The sequence below is a fragment of the Homarus americanus genome, unplaced genomic scaffold, assembly GCF_018991925.1.
Source record: "Homarus americanus isolate GMGI-L3 unplaced genomic scaffold, GMGI_Hamer_2.0 scaffold58482, whole genome shotgun sequence".
Classification (NCBI taxonomy): Eukaryota; Metazoa; Arthropoda; class Malacostraca; order Decapoda; family Nephropidae; genus Homarus; species Homarus americanus.
In genome coordinates, this window is record NW_024750711.1 from 1 (window position 1) to 8,230 (window position 8,230).

At 36.7% G+C, this 8,230-nt stretch overlaps 1 long non-coding RNA gene across 1 annotated transcript; it reads right to left on the reverse strand.

Annotated features, from left to right (window-relative positions):
* Positions 1-102: 102 nt before the first annotated feature.
* Positions 103-5,914, reverse strand: LOC121854151. The gene is made up of 3 exons (XR_006086489.1): positions 5,797-5,914; positions 3,193-3,897; positions 103-3,046 (listed from the first exon to the last, which is right to left on the reverse strand). It is a non-coding gene; the product is annotated as an uncharacterized LOC121854151 (long non-coding RNA).
* Positions 5,915-8,230: the final 2,316 nt, after the last annotated feature.

Genomic DNA, 8,230 nt, shown 5'->3' on the forward strand with positions numbered 1-8,230 from the left:
TAATCTCATATTATGTTCACCAAACTCAGCATTGAGTTCACCAAGGCAGTTATCTAAAATATTGTAGTACAGTTGATGATGTAAATCAGGTTCACTATCAAAACCATGAACATTAGAATGTCTTACAGTTGTTTCAGTCACTGTTAAGTATTGGAGCAGTTTGTGTTTATACCAACAGACCCAAAGGCAGTCCTGGTGGATCAAGTTTCCAATCTAGATCATTGGAACAACTCATTGGTAGGGGTACCCGCTCTATGGCAGTTCCAAGGAATATAAAAACATTTTCACTCTCCAATTTTTTTTACAGCATATTGAGATAGAATATATTCAAAACTTATGAAATGACTTTGTTGATAAAAGTCTTGTTTCCATATAAATTAAGACCGTCAGTTATTTACAAATGTGATCATGAGCACACAGCCATGCATCAGCCAACACAGTCCCACCAATACTGGAGTCTCGAGTACAGCAGACAGTGTTTTAGAGAAGAAACAACAGCATATACTTATAGAAAACCTCTACAAGTAGATGGTGCCTGTACTGTATTGATAGAGATAACACCAGAGAGAGAAAAAAGGAAGGTTTACATCTGTATTCCTTTACTTTGCTGGAGACAAACTGGGTCATGATAAAAAAGGAAGTGGCTACTTAACCAGGAGTTCCTGGCTGGTCACACTGGAGGTTATGTGAGAGGTGTTATGCCTCCCAGTCATTGCTGACTTCTTAGAAGTGCCACACAGTCCTCAGCCTCCCTCACCTTCGGTGACTGGAGACAGGCTAAACAACTTAGCAACGTTTAATGTCATCAATGACGGCCCCGTGAAGGTGTGGGAAGCTATTTCCCACGCCAAAGTATAACATATGAACAAGAATGATATTAAAGAACTCATAGAAGAAGAAATAGACGCGCAGAGAGAAATTAAGAGACCCGACGGAAAATCCACCTCGGCTCTAGTTGGATTTTTCCACAAACTTCCAGAGACGGTCACACTGGGATGGGACATCGTCTGAGTGAGATCTTACGTGCCATGACAGACCAGATGCTTCAAGTGTCAGCGGTACAGTCACCCACCCAAAAAATGCAAGGCCCCAGAAGATGTGTGCTACAGATGTGTGTCTTCTGGACACCAGGCGGTCGAATGTCCAGGTGGTCGGAGGTCGTAAGTCGGGGAGGAGCTGTAATCTATATGATGAAGAAAAAGACCCCACCACTAACACCAATGGTAGGAGACTTATCTCACTTTTCGGTGCAAATGAAGATGTTAGGTTATGATCAACCTAATGGAAATGTAACTGAGAAAGGAATTAGAATTAACAAGTGGGCATCCATTCAACAAACAGAATTAGTTGCCATACTTTCAGCCATTAAATTTATTTAAATCACCATCACCGACAGTCTCGTCATCACTGACTCTCTATCCTGCTTGCTCTTAACTTAAGTTGTCACGCATTTGTCTGTGAAGCCAGACACAAATGTGGACCTTGTTGATGGAGGTGTCAAGATCAAACTGTTGTTGATCCCTTCTCACACAGGCCTCAAAGAACATGACAGAGTTGATGCCCTCGCCAAACTCACGTCTAACAAAGACACTGTTAAACACAATTTGGGTCTGTCAAAAAGAACCCTTAAAACTGTAACTAGGAAAGAACAGATTGATGAATTTGATGCAAGCAGACAAGTGCAAACAGTCATTAGTCAATACAGTGTTTACCATGATGAGAAGTATCAAGTGAAACATGTATATGGAGCAGGGAACTAGATAATGGAACTGCTAAAGTAAGATAAGGATATAAGTACCTCTGGCAGTATATCCCTCAAGCAGATGCGAAAAAAAACTAAATGCAAAGTGTGTGATCAAACAAATGACCACAAACTGGAATACCACGTCCTTGACTGTGTGAAGACAGAACCTTTTACGGACAGGTCCAAATACACTGTGTGTGAAATGAACAACACTTTATCTCTAAATGGCAAGATAGCCGATATATTAAGACTGCATCCACTTTTTTGAACTCAGTTGCTATATCATTTCCCATCTATAGAACCAAACACACAATATGCCTGAATACTTCTCATGCAAATGCGAATAACAAAGTGTGTGGCCAGGCATATTGCCTCACACTGTTGTACTCAGGCAGTTGTGAATAAGTTACCCTCGATGTACAAAAATAAAACAAACAATGTACAGTATTTGAAATACTCTGTAACATTCAATGTCATAATGTCCTGACCACTGGGGTTAGTTATCCAGACCCCTTGTGACCTCAACTCTGTAATTCTTTTGTGCTACTGCTCACAGGATAAGTATGGGGTGCACAATAATCTGGTCACTGTAAGTGGCAAAATTAATTAAATTTTAACCATCCGCTACATTTGGTTAACAGTAGTGCATACTATTGGAAAGCAAGCAGTGGTCACGTCACCCAGCCACTGTGTCAGCAATTATAGCTAACCACAAAAAGTTGGTGGATGTACTTGATACATGTGAGGAAAATGAGTGTGATGCAGCAGTGTGGCAACTGGATTATTGAAACAGATAAAATGCAGAAAAATTCATGTTTACTGCATACCGTGTGAAGGAATTTCTGCCGACACTTGGACCTGCAGATCAGCTTTTACAATCACATGACTGACTTCATGACAAGAATTCACCTTATTGAATCTCTTGTCAGTAGTGTTAAAGACATCTGGAACAACACTGGCAATGAGAATATCTCATCAAAACTTGATCATCACGACCTTACAGAATACCATCAGGAAAAGCAAAAGCATAACACAAACTGCCCCAATACTTAACAGACTAAAACAACTGTAAGACATTCTAATGTTCATGGTTTTGATAGTGAAGCTGATTTACATCATCAACTGTACTACAATATTTTAGATAACTGCCTTGGTGAACTCAATGCTGAGTTTGGTGAGCATAATATTAGACTACTTACAGTCATTTCTAGTCGTTGGCCAGAATCCAAGACTTGTTTATTACTTCCGGAAAATCTTGTCCCATTGGCTAAACTCATAGGTGTCGACACTGAGTCGTCTCTTCTGGTAAGTGAATGTCATGTTGCTAAATGACTTATTGAAGAATTTTATTGCCCAGTTCTCAAAAACATTGGTGAAAATTTCAAGATATCATATCCTTTCTGAAATGGATTAACTCACATACACAAGCTTTATGCGGCTGCCCTCACATTTGGTACAAGCACTGCAATATGTGAACACTCCTTCTCAACTGTCACGTGCTTACACAATATAGGCATTCAATGACTCACCGTAGAAAAAGTAAGCTGGTCTTGACTGTATTTTGGGCAGACCTTACACAGAAATTGAACTTGGAGGAAAGAGCAGGAAAATTAAATTGTATTGAGTTAATTATCACTATCACATAATGAGTACAGTACTGTGTATATAGAAGTTATTAATGGAAGGAATATTTTCTCATTATTTCTCTGGTGTCAATTTTTTCATAAACATCATCAGTTTTCATTATTGTCTTGTTGGTTATTTGAGAAAAATTAATTTACATTCAGTTGTTCATTGCTGTACTTCAGTTTATATAATTCTTTCCTGTAAATGTTATATACTTAAACTATCATTACATATATGTGTGTGTAGTTTAATAATTTATGAATTTATATACAGTATACATAAAATGTTGTGAGCTGACTCATTAGTTGTCATAAATAAAGTTAGTGTTCTGTTGTATAATTGGTTTTATATGCAAATGGTTTCATTATAGAAATTACAACTAATAATGTCATATATGGCAGTCGTTAATAAATAATCTTGGCCCTCTTGGTCGTTGAACAGGCACCCCCACTCGGTTATAAATCTGACAATGGGTCTTGCAGATAATTTACGATTTGATAAACAGCAACGCCAACACGAAGTCATAACTACGGAGGGAAAATAAAATATAAGAACATAATTCTCACTCATTAACCAATACTACTCAAAAGAACTTGGGAATACATTTAAACTCATATTATGGGATTTGATTCCAACAATATAATTCTCACAATTTATAATGTGCATAGAATAGGTTTAAGATCCTACTTGAACAAACGAAAAAATAAATAAGGGATTTGTGGAGATAATAGACTCATGAATCTGGATAGTAAAGCCTAAAAGAAAAAGTCATTCAATTCTATATTTATGGTAATAAAACCCCCAATGTGAGGCTCTGTCATTTATTGACAAGTTAAGTACAGTATTACCGGAGTCAGTGTTTATAGGTTTAAGAGCGGACAACAACACAGGCTGCCACGTCATATTTTGGGTCAGATTGTTTACAGTAAATAGTTAATTTCTGTGCCTACAAAGCACATAGAGACATCATTTCAGTGTCACGCTATCAGTTCTTCACTGTGTTTTACCCCATAATTGCCCTCATCCTTCATGACCTGTCAACTACAAGTGATTTATGTTCGTATTTACAGAAGAGCGAAAAAAAATACTGGTACTTATAACTAAATTAAGAAGTTGTGTCAATTTTATTAGTTAATATGATATTATGTCATTTGTTGCCACCCAAAGAATTTTGATAATTTTACGGTTGCAATCAGTAGTTTTGATCATTCTAAAACACTTTTATTATATGGCATTTCTGTCACAAATTAAGTACTGTATAAGTGAGATATTTTAGTTGCTGGTTTGTTAACCAACCAGATCTTGGTATAGTGCATGGGTTAGGTTAAGTTGGAGTAGGTTAGGTTAGGTTTTCCTAAATTAATTATATACTCTATATCTAATACATACAGTGCACATATATACTAAATACAAATTAATTAAATACACTGTACACTCTTGTCCGAGATGTTCGTAGGAAATGTCAAATTTTCCCCTAAAATCAAAACTTTTTAATTTATAAATTTGTACCAAAAAATTTCAAACAATAGAATCAAATCTATATAACATTTTACATCCATCAAGCATAATTTCAACTTCCAAATGCTTGGTGGTAACAAGTGAAATTTTACCATTAATACTACATCATCCACAGAACAACTGTGGATAATATGAATCAAATATAAACACAGTACTCTGGTACTAAGGGACTCCACCACCACTACCCAATAATGGCTCAGTACAAGTTATGAAGGTGTTATTTGACTGTGCTGGCTGGGCAAATATCCAAAGGGTATTTGACCGTTAGCTGCGGAGATTGTCTATGATTTTAATGGGATTGTGGACAGGATGGCTGTGGGCATTATTACACTAGTCATTAATGCTTAATCATTATCTCCCTTGTGATACTCCAAGATGTCCCACTTCTCTTATGGACATATAATTGGGTTAGGTTAGATAAACATTTTTTAGTCTATACCTAAACTGTATCATAACTGTTAAACGTTGAGCTGTTGGTTAATAGATTTATAATTTAATCATGTTCTATCTTCCTTTACGTGTTCCTATCTCTACTGTGTTACAATAGTTTAAAGTTATCAATAAAATAATATGTAGTATATTCTGGGGCCACAAGAACCTTAGAACCTTCAAGATATTATATTATATTTATAATTTGTTAGTCAAATTGATACAGTAAAACCATTGCTAAATATATTGAATAATAATTATTGGCATACAATAATATGATATATAAGTGAGGGTAAAATAGTGCTATAAGCCCTGCCTACCTGTTGCTCCTGCCAGCAGACCAACACACAGCAAGTCTCTTACCTTGTCCACAACTATTATAAGTCTCTCTCTCTCACACCACCATAATCCCTGCACACTTATCATTCATACTAAAACACAAATGAGTCCTCACAACACAATATTACACCAATACAAACCAATTTTCTTCACAATATTTTTCTCCGCTTTGTTTACATGGAGGAGGCCATGACACACGGCTCCCTCTCACCCTCTATAAAAGGAACACCTTTTACATTAAATTTAGTTTTTAAATAATCTAACAATTATAAAAATATTCTATAATATTATTAATTATCTTAAATTGTGTAAATTTTGTCACTGTGTGTACTTTGGCAATAATGCCTTGATAACTTTATATAAGGCCTCCCTCCAGCAGGGACCATTCCCACACTCCCTTAATAAAAAACGCACTTTGAAATTTGTTTCTTCCATCTATCTTGCATTCTTTCCTTGTGGTTTTGATGAGAGGAAGAAGAAGAATAAAAAGGATTGTGTTTTGATGAGAGGAAGGAGAATAAAAAGGATTGTGCTTTAATAAGAGGAAGGTTTTAGGGGTAACTATTATATTTGATCACAGAAAACGTTCCTGGGGTAACTATTATATTTGATCAGTGAACTTGGAGAAAAACGCAAGCGTTAAGTCGCAGCCAATATAATAATTATTGACCTCATAGATCAATTTTATGATTTTCCTATTAAACTAGGTTATATATTCACAGTCTTGGTCTGTCCTTCACTGTCGACAAGAGTATTGAAGTAGTTAGGTTGGTTGGTGATATAGAGATGAACCATTAGCCGACCCCACGAATTCCCCAGTGTGTGCCTCGTGGTCTGGGTCAACCAGCGCCGCCATACATCACGGAGCGGGGGTCAACTACTAAGCCACGCCAACCCCCGCTATTTAAAACCTGACCTCGTGGTCATCTCTCTCTTAATACCTCCACCAACCAGCCAGTAACACCTTCTCCTCCTCCGCCTGGCTGGTGGTCCTCGCTCCGGCCGGCGAGCATGGCGACCCACAGGCTGGTCCTCCTCTGAGCATCCTCACCAACCAGCTCTCTCTACATCACGCTTGTAACCATGCTGCCTTCCCAGCACCAAGCTGCATTGTACATCCAATACAACATGTATACAGAGAGCACATTGTGAGTTTCCTTTCTCCATTCCATCCTGAGTGTGAACCAAACATCTCATACCCCACAGGGCTTTTTATGTTAGGGGAGTCCCTCCATGATCCTTGTGTCACTAGAAGGATGATCCCCATCTTTTTTTTTCTAGTTTTTATTGTGGGTTTTTATTATAGTTTTGGTAATATTGGATATTTTTGTTATTTCTCAATATATTTCTATTTTGGTTTATTTATTTTGTTTAATTTGTATTTGCTAATTACTAGTTAAAAATAAATAAAAATTTACCTCATTCTTACCTTAACTGACATTATTTTATGGATAACAGAATGAACATGTTTAATTTCTAGTTAAAGTTTCTCTTATGGACATCAACAAGTTTATCAGTCAGATACTTTTTATATATATCAAACACTTGACCGTCTATGATTTAGTTTACAAGTTTTGATTGTTCATCTTTTAAAATGAATGCAAGTTGTGTTGAACTAGGAATGGATTAAGTAGAATCTAAAAGCAACTAAACACAGAGGTCTACTACCCAGAGCAGTAGATCTGTAGTCACTAACCACATAGTCTATCTTGTTTGATGCATTATATTACTATCAACTTAAAATGGTAATACACTTGAAGTACTCAACTTCATATACTGTATTTACTAAATAACTGTAATATTATAAACCTGGTATTATAAAATCATCACAAAGATGTCTTGGTACTGCACAGTATGGGTGACAATTCCCCAAAATGCCTACAAAAGTTTCAACCTAAATAACTTGGCAACTAACAGTCTTTCAATCTTTGTTTAACATGTTTGTATGTAAATCAGTCATTGGACAAAAATTAATAGCATAAAGTTTTTCAAACTTCAAATTGACATGTTTTACATCTTACCTTAAAGTAACACTAGTGGACTTTACCTCAGTCCTTATGCAATGGTGAGCAATACTGGTACACCTGCAGGAGCAGTTCTGGCACCCTGGAGGACCACAGCAGGTAAACAACAAACTTTTATAAATCCTCAACACAATGCTTCCCCGTCAGGGATAAATTCAGTGACACTACAACACCTCACGTCAAACTTCTGGAGAAGGAGCTCCTCCGTCAACGTGTACAACACACACAATACCTTCCACTTTAAACTTCTGCAGTGTAGTAAGTCAAACTTTTGACATAAGCAAGATATATACATATAAAAGGCAAGACATACAGTATAGCTATTGTAACGGGCCGAGTTACATGTTTTGTGGGCTATTAAGCGTAATATGAATCATTTGATTTTGGCGCTAACTGACGTGTAAGACCGTGGTCATTACAAAGCTTTCCCCTCCCAAAGATTCAATATTATGCGGTATAGTCGACAAAACATTCACAGTAAATACAAAATTTCAAACACAATATCTTGCACTACTGGGATAATGGTCAACAATACAGGTAACACACATGT